This window comes from Lithobates pipiens, unplaced genomic scaffold (assembly GCF_037356315.1).
Source record: "Lithobates pipiens isolate NorthernLeopardFrog02 unplaced genomic scaffold, aLitPip1_a1.2 Scaffold_35, whole genome shotgun sequence".
NCBI classification, from domain to species: Eukaryota; Metazoa; Chordata; class Amphibia; order Anura; family Ranidae; genus Lithobates; species Lithobates pipiens.
In genome coordinates, this window is record NW_027507811.1 from 12,738,014 (window position 1) to 12,751,516 (window position 13,503).

Sequence of the window (13,503 nt, forward strand, 5' to 3'; positions counted from 1 at the left end):
CTGCCCCCCTCTAAACACACTGCTTCCCCACATCATACTTCCCCCTCCCCCTCCTGTTACTGTGCCCCTGTCATACTGCCCCCACTCTTATAACACTGTGCCCCTCCTGTCACACTGCCCCCTCTTATCAAACAGCCCCCCTCATATCACGCTGACCCTCTTCTGTCACACTGCCCCGCTCCTTTCACACTTTGCAGGTACCCTTCTCTTGTCACACTGCCCCCCCTCCTGTCACACTGCCCCCTCTTATCAAACAGCCCCCCTCATATCACGCTGACCCTCTTCTGTCACACTGCCCCGCACCTTTCACACTTCCCAGGTACCCTTCTCTTGTCACACTGCCCCCCCCCTCCTGTCACACTAACCCCTCTTATCAAACTGTCCCCCTCCTTTCACACTGTCACACTGACCCGCTTCTGTCACACTGCCCTCCTCCTGTCATGCTGCCGCCTCCTGTCACACTACCCCCTCTTATCAAACTGTCCCCCTCCTTTCACACTGTCACACTGACCCGCTTCTGTCACACTGCCTTCCTCCTGTCATGCTGCCCCCTCCTGTCACACTACCCACTCTTATCAAACTGCCCCCCTCTTATCACACTGCCCCCCTACTTTCACACTGTCACACTGACCCTCTTCTGTCACACTTCTCAGGTACACTTCTCTTCTCATACTGCCACCCTGCTTTCACACTGCCCCCGTTATATTTACCTTCCTCTTTATCACGAATATCCCCTCCTGTCATATTGTCCCCTTTGTCATTCTGCCCCCCTCCTGTCACACTGTCCCCTTCCTATCACACTGCCCCCTCCTTCTCCTCTCCTGACAGCTACTGCGGGGGTTGCTTTCAGGATGGAGATGGACCCTTGCGTTCAGCCACCTTGGGGGGGGGCCTCAAGGCGGCAGGAAGGGAGTCCGTTATAGAACAGGGATCTGCTGTGGGCCCCCTGATTAGAGTAAAGGACCCCAGGATCAGTCGAAAGGTCCCCGGGATTTGATTGAAGGGCCTCTGCCACGGTTGGGGGATCCCCCATGGTTTCTTGCACCGGGGCCCTGAATGTTCTACTTATGCCTCTGACCAGAAGCCTGCAGAGGGCATAAAAATAGTGACACAAATTCTTTATTACTGTTTCAGTTTTAGGTGAAGTATAATGTGTGTGTATTATAATGTATGAAATATAACCGAAGAATGAGCTACAGGGCAGAGGGCAAAATACCAACATATAATGTAGGATGCAGTTATTAAAATCACCACAAGATGGAGATATCACTTACTGCACGTGGAATGCACAGACAGGAAGTGATGTAAAAAAAGACAGGAAGTGATGTAAAAAAAGACAGGAAGTGATGTAAGGTAGGAACAGGAAATGATCAAAGACAGCATTTTATCAGGTAAAGAAAGTTTCAGGAAAGAGAAGAACGAGGTGGAGAGGAGACATCACCGGATTACACAGAGGAGGTAATAAGATCTTATTTTATATATATATACCCAGTAACCCCCCCCGTCATGTCCGTCCTCTTCCTCCATAGTCACAGTGACCTCTTTTATCTCCAACATTCACTATTACAGACATATCACATCCTGTATATTGGAGTTATATTATATTATGTGTCCAGATACACCCTAAATATAGAACCATTTATCCAACTGTCCATCCAGAGCCTCTGGTTTATAGACCAGACACATCCTAAATATAGAACCATTTATCCAACTGTCCATCCAGAGCCTCTGGTTTATAGACCGGATACATCCTAAATATAGAACCATTTATCCAACTGTCCATCCAGAGCCTCTGGTTTATAGACCGGATACATCCTAAATATAGAGCCATTTATCCAACTGTCCATCCAGAGCCTCTGGTTTATAGACCAGATACATCCTAAATATAGAACCATTTATCCAACTGTCCATCCAGAGCCTCTGGTTTATAGACCAGACACATCCTAAATATAGGACCATTTATCCAACTGTCCATCCAGAGCCTCTGGTTTATAGACCGGATACATCCTAAATATAGAACCATTTATCCAACTGTCCATCCAGAGCCTCTGGTTTATAGGCAAGATACATCCTAAATATAGAACCATTTATCCAACTGTCCATCCAGAGCCTCTGGTTTATAGACCGGATACATCCTAAATATAGAGCCATTTATCCAACTGTCCATCCAGAGCCTCTGTTTTATAGACCGGATACATCCTAAATATAGAGCCATTTATCCAACTGTGCTTTGAAAGAATAAATCACGTCTAATGTTTGGTGTCCTACGTGTGCGGACATTTCTGCGTTTTGTAAAACTGTTAGTTTTATTTTTTAGAATGGGATGCTTCGAAATTGTGCAGAATTGTAAAGGACGTTATGATTGCAGAAAAGGTTGAGAGATGCTGTCCTAGAGCATGTTCACTGATTTAGACCATCCATCGTAGTGCGTCCGCTGACCGTTTTATGGAACACGTTATACACGAAATATTCTGTGCGGCTCTTTGGTGATGTCAGAAGTCAAATTCGAGACTCCCCCCTTCCCCCAATGCTGTACATCACATGAGCTGTATATCCTCGTTCTTTAGTAAGTTGTCATGTATCACGAAAAAAGGTGAAGGAAAGTCCATCGCTATTCTTCATTATAACAATGTCCTCAATGCACATCCACTGTCACCTAGAATGGCTTAGGTGTATCATCTGATCTGGTTTATAGTCGTTGTTTGCTGTTATGATTGTCCCCAATTTAATGGCAGAGCTCTGGGAGAGTATTGAATGATAGACATGACTGCTGAATACATGGCGTATAAAATCAATAACGTAACATATATATATTTTTTTTTTGCAGATGGACTGTATTTTTAGATTTTAAATACATTGGCGAGACGTCTTATTATATGTCTAGGCTGTACTGCGGAAGATATTGCACAACGTTCTCTAAAAGTAACATTCTACTGGTTGGCAACATCAATAGATCTTCTAATCCCGAGGATTCTCCTGATAAATCCCATACTATGACTTCAGATTATAATCTAAGATCAATGGATCCTTCTAATCCTGAGGAATCTAATAAATTCCATACTATGACTTCAGATGATCATCTAAGATCAATGGATCCTCCTAAACCTGAGGAACCTTCTCATAAATCCCATACTATGACTTCAGATGTCCATCTAGGATCAATGGATCCTTCTAATTCTGAGGAACCTTCTCATAAATCCCATACTATGACTTCAGATGTCCATCTAGGATCAATGGATCCTTCTAATCCTGAGGAACCTTCTCATATTTTCCATACTATGACTTCAGATGTCCATCTAGGATCAATAGATCCTTCTAATTCTGAGGAACCTTCTCATAAATCCCATACTATGACTTCAGATGTCCATCTCGAATCAATAGATTCTTCTAATTCTGAGGAACCTTCTCATAAATCCCATACTATGACTTCAGATGTCCATCTAGGATCAATAGATTCTTCTAATTCTGAGGAACCTTCCCATAAATCCCATGCTATGACTTCAGATGTCCATCTAGGATCAATAGATCCTTCTAATCCTGAGGAACCTTCTGATAAATCCCATACTATGACTTCAGATGTCCATCTAAGATCAATGGATCCTTCTAATCCTGAGGAATCTTCTGATAAATCCCATACTATGACTTCAGATGATCATCTAAGATCAATGGATCCTTCTAATCCTGAGGAACCTTCTCATAAATCCCATACTATGACTTCATATGTCCATCTAAGATCAACGGATCCCTCTAATCCTGAGGAACCTTCTCATAAATCCCATACAATGACTTCAGATGTCCATCTAAGATCAATGGATCCCTCTAATCCTGAGGAACCTTCTCATAAATCCCATGCTATAACTTCAGATGTCCATCTAGGATCAATGGATTCTTCTAATCCTGAGGAATCTTCTGATAAATCCCATACTATGACTTCAGATGTCCATCTAAGATCAATGGATCCTTCTAATCCTGAAGAACCTTCTGATAAATCCCATACTATGACTTCAGATAACCATCTAAGTTCTTACAATGCTAACAGATCCACAGATCCATCCAGTCCCCAGAAATCCTCTTCAAGCCACGAGGGAGCTCACACAAGAGGGAGCTCATTGTCATGTTTGGTGTGCGGGAAAACATTTGCTAAGAAAAAAGTGCTTCTTAAACACCAGAAATCTCACAAGATTAAGCATTCTTATTCATGTTCCGAGTGCGGGAAATGTTATTCTAGGAAAGGAAGCCTTGTTGTACACCAGAGGATTCACACTGGTGAGCGTCCCTTTTGCTGTTCAGAGTGCGGAAAATGTTTTTCTGAAAAAGGCAGCCTTCGGAAACACCAAAGAATTCACACCGGTGAACGTCCCCATTCCTGTTCAGAGTGTGGAAAACGTTTTCCTAAGAAACAAAAACTTCTTGCACACCAGAGAACTCACACTGGTGAGTGTCCCTTTTGCTGTTCAGAGTGCGGAAAACGTTTTTCTGACCAAGGAAACCTTCATAAACACCAGAGAATTCATACAGGTGAACGTCCCTTTTCATGTTCAGTGTGCGGAAAATGTTTTTCTGAACAAGGAAACCTTCGTAAACACGAAAGAAAACACACTGGTGAGTTTCCCTATTCATGCTCGGAGTGTGGAAAAAGTTTTAACCATAAAGAACCCCTTCTTGTACACCAGAGAATTCACTCAGGCGAACGTCCTTATTCATGTTCAGAGTGCTGGAAATGTTTCACTGCCAGGGAAACCCTTGTCAAACACCAGAGAATTCACTCAGGTGTGCGTCCTTATTCATGTTCAGAGTGCGGGAAATGTTTCGCCATAAAAGGAGACCTTGTTAAACACCAGAGAGTTCATACGGGTGAGCGTCCTTATTCTTGTTCAGCCTGCAGGAAATGTTTCACAGTAAAAGGAAACCTTGTTGCTCACCAGAGAACTCACTCAGGCGAGCGTCCTTATTTATGTATGGAGTGTGGGAAATGTTACGCTCAGAGACACTCCCTTCTTGCACACATGACAAGGCACAGCTCAGAGAATCCGAACAACTTTCAGACTGTGGTAGATGTTGTACAGATCACATAAGTCTAAACGAAGAGAGAATACTCCTGCTGACGCGTTTCGTCAAATGTACATTGGAATTTATCAGGTGGAACTGTTCAGTCCAAAGAACACCTGAAGGAGAAAAAGTGATTATATAATGGGGGACATTCTGGCAAAAGTCATGTTTCATTTATAGGCGGAGATTATTAGGCTTCTTCTGTTTCTCGGAGACTGCGGGTGGGATTAGCCTCCTATAACTGCGACATAATCTGTAATGAAGAAATGAGTCCCTTGTATAATAAAGAAAATATCAGTCTTATAAATCTAATAAAAGAGAAACACAGGAAATTCCAGCCTCACATCCATATTACATCTCCAAAAATAATCCTCTACATGTACGAACGCTCTAAGTGGGCGGAGTTACCTGTATTTAACATTCTATATGCTGAAAATGAGCTTGCAAAGTTCAATATGAAAGATCTGAACAAAAAACGTACAGACGTGTGTGGGACTTGATTTTTTCATCGCAACGACGGCGGTAAATGTAGAGGAAGAAAGATGGTGGCAGATTACTGAGCATGCCCGGTAGGCGCTCTTCTGTATCAGTAGTGATTGTGCTTCTCAGGTGATTAATTGTTACTTTATAGATATATATTTTTTTTTTTTACTTTATAAACAATCCAATGAAATGAGTACAGTCGCATGGCTAAAATCCCGACCCTTCTACTTATATGAAAGCTTTGAATGGAGTCTGGACCACTAAGAAGCTTGTAAAATGATGAAACAATCATTTATTTATATATCACAAGGTGGTGATGTTCTACCTCCCAACCGTCCCGAATTCCACGGGACTGTCCCCATATTTCAACAAAGTTGCATGGGTAAATCCCAACCCTTTGACTTGTACTAAAGCTTTGTGAATTAGACCTCATATGTTCTATTTCAATATTCAGTTTATTTTATTTTTTTCATTCTTTAGTTTCACTTTCATAAATATAAAAAACTCTATCAAATTGTTGTTATTTTGTTATATTTTTTTATTGTCTGGATCTGTGTGTTTAATCATGGATGTAACATATGAGAAGAATGGACTTCTAAGAAGCTCGTAATGAAACAATCATTTATATATATATCGCAAGGTGGTGATGTTCTACCTCCCAACCGTCCCGAATTCCACGGGACTGTCCCCATATTTCAACAAAGTTGCATGGGTAAATCCCGACCCTTTGACTTGTACTAAAGCTTTGTGAATTAGACCTCATATGTTCTATTTCAATATTCAGTTTATTTTATTTTTTTCATTCTTTAGTTTCACTTTCATAAATATAAAAAACTCTATCAAATTTTTGTTATTTTGTTATATTTTTTTATTGTCTGGATCTGTGTGTTTAATCATGGATGTAACATATGAGAAGAATGGACTTCTAAGAAGCTTGTAAAATGATGAAACAATCATTTATTTATATATAACAAGGTGGTGATGTTCTACCTCCCAACCGTCCCGAATTCCACGGGACTGTCCCCATATTTCAACAAAGTTGCATGGGTAAATCCCGACCTTTCTACTTGTACTAAAGCTTTGTGAATTAGGCCTCATATGTTCTATTTCAATATTCAGTTTATTTTATTTTTTTTCCATTCTTCCCCCAGCACATTCCGCCCCCACCACATTCCGCCTCCACCACATTCCGCCCCCAGTACATTATGCCCCCAGTACATACTGTCCTCACTACATGGACCCCTAATGTCTCCATAGGAGTCCTAATGCCTCCATAGAAGTCTTATGGACCCCAATGTGTTCTATCACACAGCTCCCCTCCTGTCATTTTGTCCCCTTTGTCATACTGCCACCTCTTGTCACATTGCCCCCCTACTTTCACACTTGCCAGTTACACTTCTCCTCCTGTCATACTGCCCTTGTCACACTACCCTCTCCCCTGTCATACTCCTACACTTCCCCCCCTCTAATCTCCCACATTATACTTCCCCCTCCTGCTGTCACACTGTCCCCCTCTTGTCACATTGCCCCCCCTCCTTTCACACTGTCACACTGCCCCCTCCTGTCACACTTCTCAGGTACCCTTCTCTTGTCATACTGCCACCCTTTCACACTGCCCCCGTCATACTTGCCTTCCTCTTTATCACACAGCTGCCCTCCTGTCATATTGCCCACTTTGTCATACTACCCCCTCTTGTCACACGGCCCCCCTCCTCTTATCACACTGCCCCCCCTCCTTTCACACTTGGACGTGAAAGGAGGGGGGCAATGGATCCTTCTAATCCTGAGGAACCTTCTGCTAAATCCCATACTATGACTTCAGATGTCCATCTAAGTTCTTACAATGCTAACAGATCCATCCAATCCCCAGAAATCCTCCCCAAGCCACAAGGGAGCTCACACAGGAGGGAGCCCATTGTCATGTTTGGTGTGCGGGAAAACATTCGCTAAGAAAAAAACACCAGAAATCTCACAAGATTAAGCGTTCTTATTCATGTTCCGAGTGCGGGAAATGTTATTCTGAAAATTATTATAAGTCATTGTACACCAGAGGATTCACACTGGTGAGGGTCCCTTTTGCTGTTCAGAGTGCGGAAAATGTTTTCTGAAAAAGGCAGCCTTTGGAAACACCAAAGAATTCACACCGGTGAACGTCCCCATTCATGTTCAGAGTGTGGAAAATGTTTTCTTCAGAAACAAAAACTTACTGCACACCAGAGATGTTTTTCAGACCAAGGAAACCTTCGTAAGCGCGAAAGAAAACACACTGGTGAGCGTCCCTATTCATGTTCGGAGTGTGGAAAAAGTTTTTTTCAGTAAAGAACCCCTTCTTGTACACCAGGGAATTCACTCAGGCGAACGTCCTTATTCATGTTCAGAGTGCGGGAAATGTTTCACTGCCAAGGTAACCCTTGTTAAACACCAGAGAATTTACTCAGGAGAGAGCCCTTATGCATGCTCAGAGTGCGGGAAATTTTTCGCCGCCAAAGAAGGCCTTGATCAACACCAGAGAATTCACTCAGGGGCGTGTCCTTAATCATGTTCAACGTGCAGGAAATGTTTCACCGTAAAAGGACACCTTGTTAGACACCAGAAAAGTCACTCAGGTGAGCGTCCCTATTTATGTACGGAGTGCGGGAAATGTTTCACTGCTAAACCCTCCCTTCTTGCACACATGACAAGACACAGCTCAGAGCATCCGAACAACTTTCAGACTGTGATAGATGTTGTACAGATCACATAAGTCTAATCGGAGAGAAGAGACCTCTGACGCGTTTCGTCAAATGTATGTATAGGGCCTCAACAGTGCCCATCGGTGCCACCTATCAGTGCAGCTTCATCAGTAACCCATCAGTGCCACCTCATCAGTGCTGCCTATTAGTGCCCCGCAGTGCTGCCTCGTCAGTGCAGCCTATCAGTGCTGCCTATTAGTGCCGCCTCATCAGTGCAGCTTATCAGTGCTGCCTATTAGTGCCCATCAGTACTATCTTATCAGTACCCATCAGTGCTGCCTCATCAGTGCCCATCAGTTATATAGTTAGTCAGGTTGAAAAAAAACAAGTCCATCTAGTTCAACCAAGAAAAAAAATATATGCAATCCCGTATACACAATCCTATACTACAGTTGATCCAGAGGAAGGCGAAAAACCCCAGCAGAGCCATGATCCAATTCGCTACAGCGTGGGAAAAAATTCCTTCCTGATCCCCCGAGAGGCAATCAGATTTTCCCCGGATCAACTTTACCTATAAATGTCAGTACTCAATTATATTCTGTACACTTAGGAAAGAATCCAGGCCCTTCTTACAGCAATCTACTGAGCTGGGCAGATCCAGATCTGCAGGGAGTCTATTCCACATTTTCACAGCTCTTACTGTGAAGAAACCTTTCCGTATTTGGAGATGAAATCTCTTTTCCTCCAGACGTAAAGAGTGCCCCCTTGTCCTCTGTGATGACCGTAAAGTGAAGAACTCAACACCAAGTTCACTATGTGGACCCCTTATGTATGTGTACATGGAGATCATATCCCCCCTTTACTCTCCACTTGAAAAGGGGGAATACATTCAGTCCCTCTAATCTTTCCTCATAGCTGAGCTCCTCCATGCCTCTTATCAGTTTGGTTTCCCTTCTCTTCACTTTTGTCCAGTTCCGTCAGTGCTGCCTTATTAGTGACCATCAGTGTTGCTGCCTCAGTGCCGCCTCATCGGTGCTGCCTATTATTGCCCATCAGTGCCGCCTCATCGGTGCTGCCTATTATTGCCCATCAGTGCCGCCTCATCGGTGCTGCCTATTATTGTCCATCAGTGCCACCTCATCGGTGCTGCCTGTTATTGTCCATCAGTGCCGCCTCATTGGTGCTGCCTGTTTATTGCCCATCAGTGCCGCCTCATCGGTGCTGCCTGTTTATTGCCCATCAGTGCCGCCTCATAGGTGCTGCCTATTATTGCCCATCAGTGCCGCCTATTATTGCCCATCAGTGCCGCATCATCACTGCTGCTTATTATTGTCCATCAGTGCCACCTCATCGGTGCTGCCTGTTATTGCCCATCAGTGCCACCTCATCGGTGCTGCCTGTTATTGTCCATCAGTGCCGCCTCATCGGTGCTGCCTATTATTGTCCATCAGTGCAACCTCATCAGTGCTGCCTATTATTGTCCATCAGTGCTGCCTCATCGGTGCTGCCTATTATTGTCCATCAGTGCCACCTCATGGGTGCTGCCTATTATTGCCCATCAGTGCCGCCTCATCGTTGCTGCCTATTATTGCCCATCAGTGCCGCCTCATCGGTGCTACCTGTTATTGCCCACAGTTCAACCTCATCGGTGCTGCCTATTATTGCCCATCAGTGCCGCCTCATCGGTGCTGCCTACTTTTGCCCATCAGTGCCGCCTCATCGGTGCTGCCTATTATTGCCCATCAGTGCCGCCTCATCTGTGCTGCTTGTTATTGCCCATCAGTGCCACTTCATCGGTGCTGCCTGTTATTGCCCATCAGTGCCGCCTCATCGGAGCTGTCTGTTATTGCCCATCGGTGCCGCCTCATCGGTGCTGCCTGTTATTGTCCATCAGTGCCGCCTCATCAACTGCACATCAGTGAAGGACAAAAATGACCAATTTGCAAAATTTTGTAACAGAGACTAAAAAAAAAAACGTTTTATTTTTCACATTTTTGGTAAAATAAAATAACCCCGGTGGTGATTAAATACCGCCAAAAGAAAGCTCTATTGTGTGAAAAAATGTCATATAGATACAGCGTTGCACGACTGCGCAATTGCATTTCAAAGTGCGACAGCAATGAAAGCCAAACATTGGCCTGGGCAAAAAGGGGGTGGGAGTGTCCAGTAGGCAAGTGGTTAAAGAGAACTACAGGAAGGACAATGGAGCTCACGTTCCCCCCTCCCCGTAGTTCCAGCCTCACATCCATATTACATCTCCGAAATCCTCCTCTACGTGTACGAACGCTGTCAGTGGGTGGAGTTACCTGTATTTGACATCCTATAAGTAGAAAATTCACCTGCAAAGTTCAATAAGAAAGATCTGAACAAAATGTACGGACGTGCGTGTCTTTATTTTTTTCCATCACAATGACGGCGGAAAATGTAGAGGACTACAAAGAAAGGACGATGGTGGCGGATTACTGCGCATGCCCAGTAGGCGCTCTTCTCTATCAGCAGTGTGCATACTTTTCCAGGTGTTTAATTGTTACTTTAGTAATAATTAAAAAAAAAAATATCCATAAACCGTCCAATGAAATGAGTACAGTCACATGGCAAAAATCCCGACTCTTCCACGTGTGTTGAAGCTTTGTGAATTCTGCCTCATATGTTCTGTTTCAATGTTCAGTTCTTTTTTCATTCGTCAGTTTCACATTTTTATAAACATTAAAAGTCTATCGGATTTTCGTTTCTTTGCTTATTTTTGAATTGTTAAAGCGAGGTATGATCTTTGTGTGTAATCATCGATGTAACCTAATAGAAGAATTGGACCCCTCGAGGTCGCGATCAATGAATATCAACCTTCCCGAAGAATCCACTTGGAAGCATGGGTGCTGACCACACACTGGTTCCATTTTGGGGCAATATTCTATCTACCATTATACTCTATATCACAAGGTGGTGATGTCATACCTCCCAACTGTCCCGAATTCAGCAGGACTGTCCCAGAACTTCAACAAAAACCTGCAGTCCCAAAAGCTCAGTGCCAGAAAAGGGTATCTTGTAGGGGCACTGGCTTGGACGCAGATCCCTGAGTTGCTGCGATGTGGTCATTTTATGATGTCTTCAATAAAGTTTTTGTTGAGTTTCTGTGCATCAGTGTGCGGCCGGACCAGCCCCCTATTGCATGGATTTGGGGCTGGCCGGTAGGTGGTCTGACCTAGAGCGGGGGAGCATTGTGCTTGTTGGACCACAACAGCCAACTTTAAGAAGGCGAGCGAGAGGGGGGAGATCATTGAGCAACCATCTGCCGATGTCCTCCGCAGAAGTGTGAACTTCCAAATCAGAGCAGTCATAATCCTGGCTCGAAAGCCAGAGGCACAGGTAAATGAGCACATTCTTGGGTTGGGTTGGCTGGGACCAAAGGCAGGGAAGACAACAGGATTCTAATGTAACCCTGATGTCTCCATAAAGAGAACCTGTCACCTGCCCAGTGCTATCACATGGGGGCTTATTAGAGACAATGTGATAGCAATAAAGAAAAACTAAATATTAAATAAATATTGAATTAAATGAATATTAAATAAAAAAAGTCTGATGGCACCCTGATGTCTCCACAAGGGTCTGATGGACCTCTGATGTCTGCTCAGGGGTCTGATGGAACCCTCATGTCTCCACAGCGGTCTGATGGACCTCTGATGTCTCCACGGAGTTCTGATAAACTCCTGCTGTCTCCACGGAAGTCTGATGGACCTCTGATGTCTCCACGGTTGTCTGATGGACCTCTGATGTCTCCACGGGGTCTGATAAACTCCTGATGTCTCCACGGGGGCCTGATGGACCCCTGATGTCTGCACAGGAGTCTGATGGAACCCTCATGTCTACACAGGAGTCTGCTGGACTCCTGATGTCTCCAGAGGAGTCTGATGGACCCCTGATATCTTCACAGGAGTCTGATGAACTCCTGATGTCTCCACAGGAGTCTGATAGAACCCTGATGTCTCCACAGGGGTCTGTTAGACCCCTGATGTCTCCATAGGAGTCTGATGGAACCCAGATGTCTCCACAGGAGTCTGATGGACCCCTGGTGTCTCCACAGGAGTCTTGTGGACCCTTGATGTCTGCACAGGAGTCTGATGGAACCCTGATGTCTGCACAGGAGTCTGATGGACCCCTGAAGTCTCCACAGGAGACTGATGGGTCCCCGATGTCTCCATAGGAGTCTAATAGAACCCTGATGTCTTCACAGGAGTCTGATGGACCCCTGATGTCTGCACAAGCGTCTGATGGAACCCTGATGTCTGCACAGGCGTCTGATGGATCCATGATGTCTCCATAGGGGTCTAATGGAACCCTGATGTCTCCCTAAAGAGAACCTGTCACCTGCTCAGTGCTATCACATGGGAGCTTATTAGAGATAATGTGATAGCAATAAAGTAAAAAAATATATATTAAATTAAATGAATATTAAATTAAAAAATCTGAATGAACCCTGATATATCCACAGGAGTCTGTTGGACCCCTGATGTTTCCATAGGAGTCTGATGAACTCCTGATGTCTCCACAGGAGTCTGATAGAACCCTGATGTCTCCACAAGTGTCTGTTAGACCCCTGATGTCTCCATAGGAGTCTGATGGCACCCAGATGTCTCCACAGGAGTCTGATGGACCCTTGGTGTCTCCACAGGAGTCTGGTGGACCCTTGATGTCTGCACGGGAGTCTGATGGAACCCTCATGTCTCCACAGGAGTCTGATGGACTCCTGAAGTCTCCACAGGAGTCTTATGGACCCCTGAAGTCTCCACAGGAGACTGATGGGTCCCCGATGTCTCCATAGGAGTCTAATAGAACCCTGATGTCTTCACAGGAGTCTGATGGACCCCTGATGTCTGCACAAGAGTCTGATGGAACCCTGATGTCTGCACAGGAGTCTGATGGAACCCTGATGTCTCCACAGGCGTCTGATGGATCCATGATGTCTCCATAGGGGTCTAATGGAACCCTGATGTCTCCCTAAAGAGAACCTGTCACCTGCCCAGTGCTATCACATGGGAGCTTATTAGAGATAATGTGATAGCAATAAAGTAAAAAAAAAATATTAACTGAATATTCAATTTAAAAATCTGAATGAACCCTGATATCTCCACAGGAGTCTATTGGACCCATGATGTTTCCATAGGAGTCTTATGAACTCCTGATGTCTCCACAGGAGTCTGATAGAACCCAGATGTCTCCATAGGAGTCTGATGGAACCCAGATGTCTCCACAGGAGTCTGGTGGACCCTTGATGTCTGCACAGGAGTCTGATGGAACCCTCATG

General features: G+C 44.5%; 1 pseudogene across 1 annotated transcript; it reads left to right on the forward strand.

Annotated features, from left to right (window-relative positions):
• The first annotated feature begins 1,366 nt into the window (after nucleotides 1-1,366).
• Nucleotides 1,367-8,290, forward strand: LOC143955234 (uncharacterized; annotated as a pseudogene). Its single transcript, XR_013269788.1, has 3 exons — nucleotides 1,367-1,458; nucleotides 2,828-5,006; nucleotides 7,580-8,290. The product of XR_013269788.1 is annotated as an uncharacterized LOC143955234 (transcript).
• Nucleotides 8,291-13,503: the final 5,213 nt, after the last annotated feature.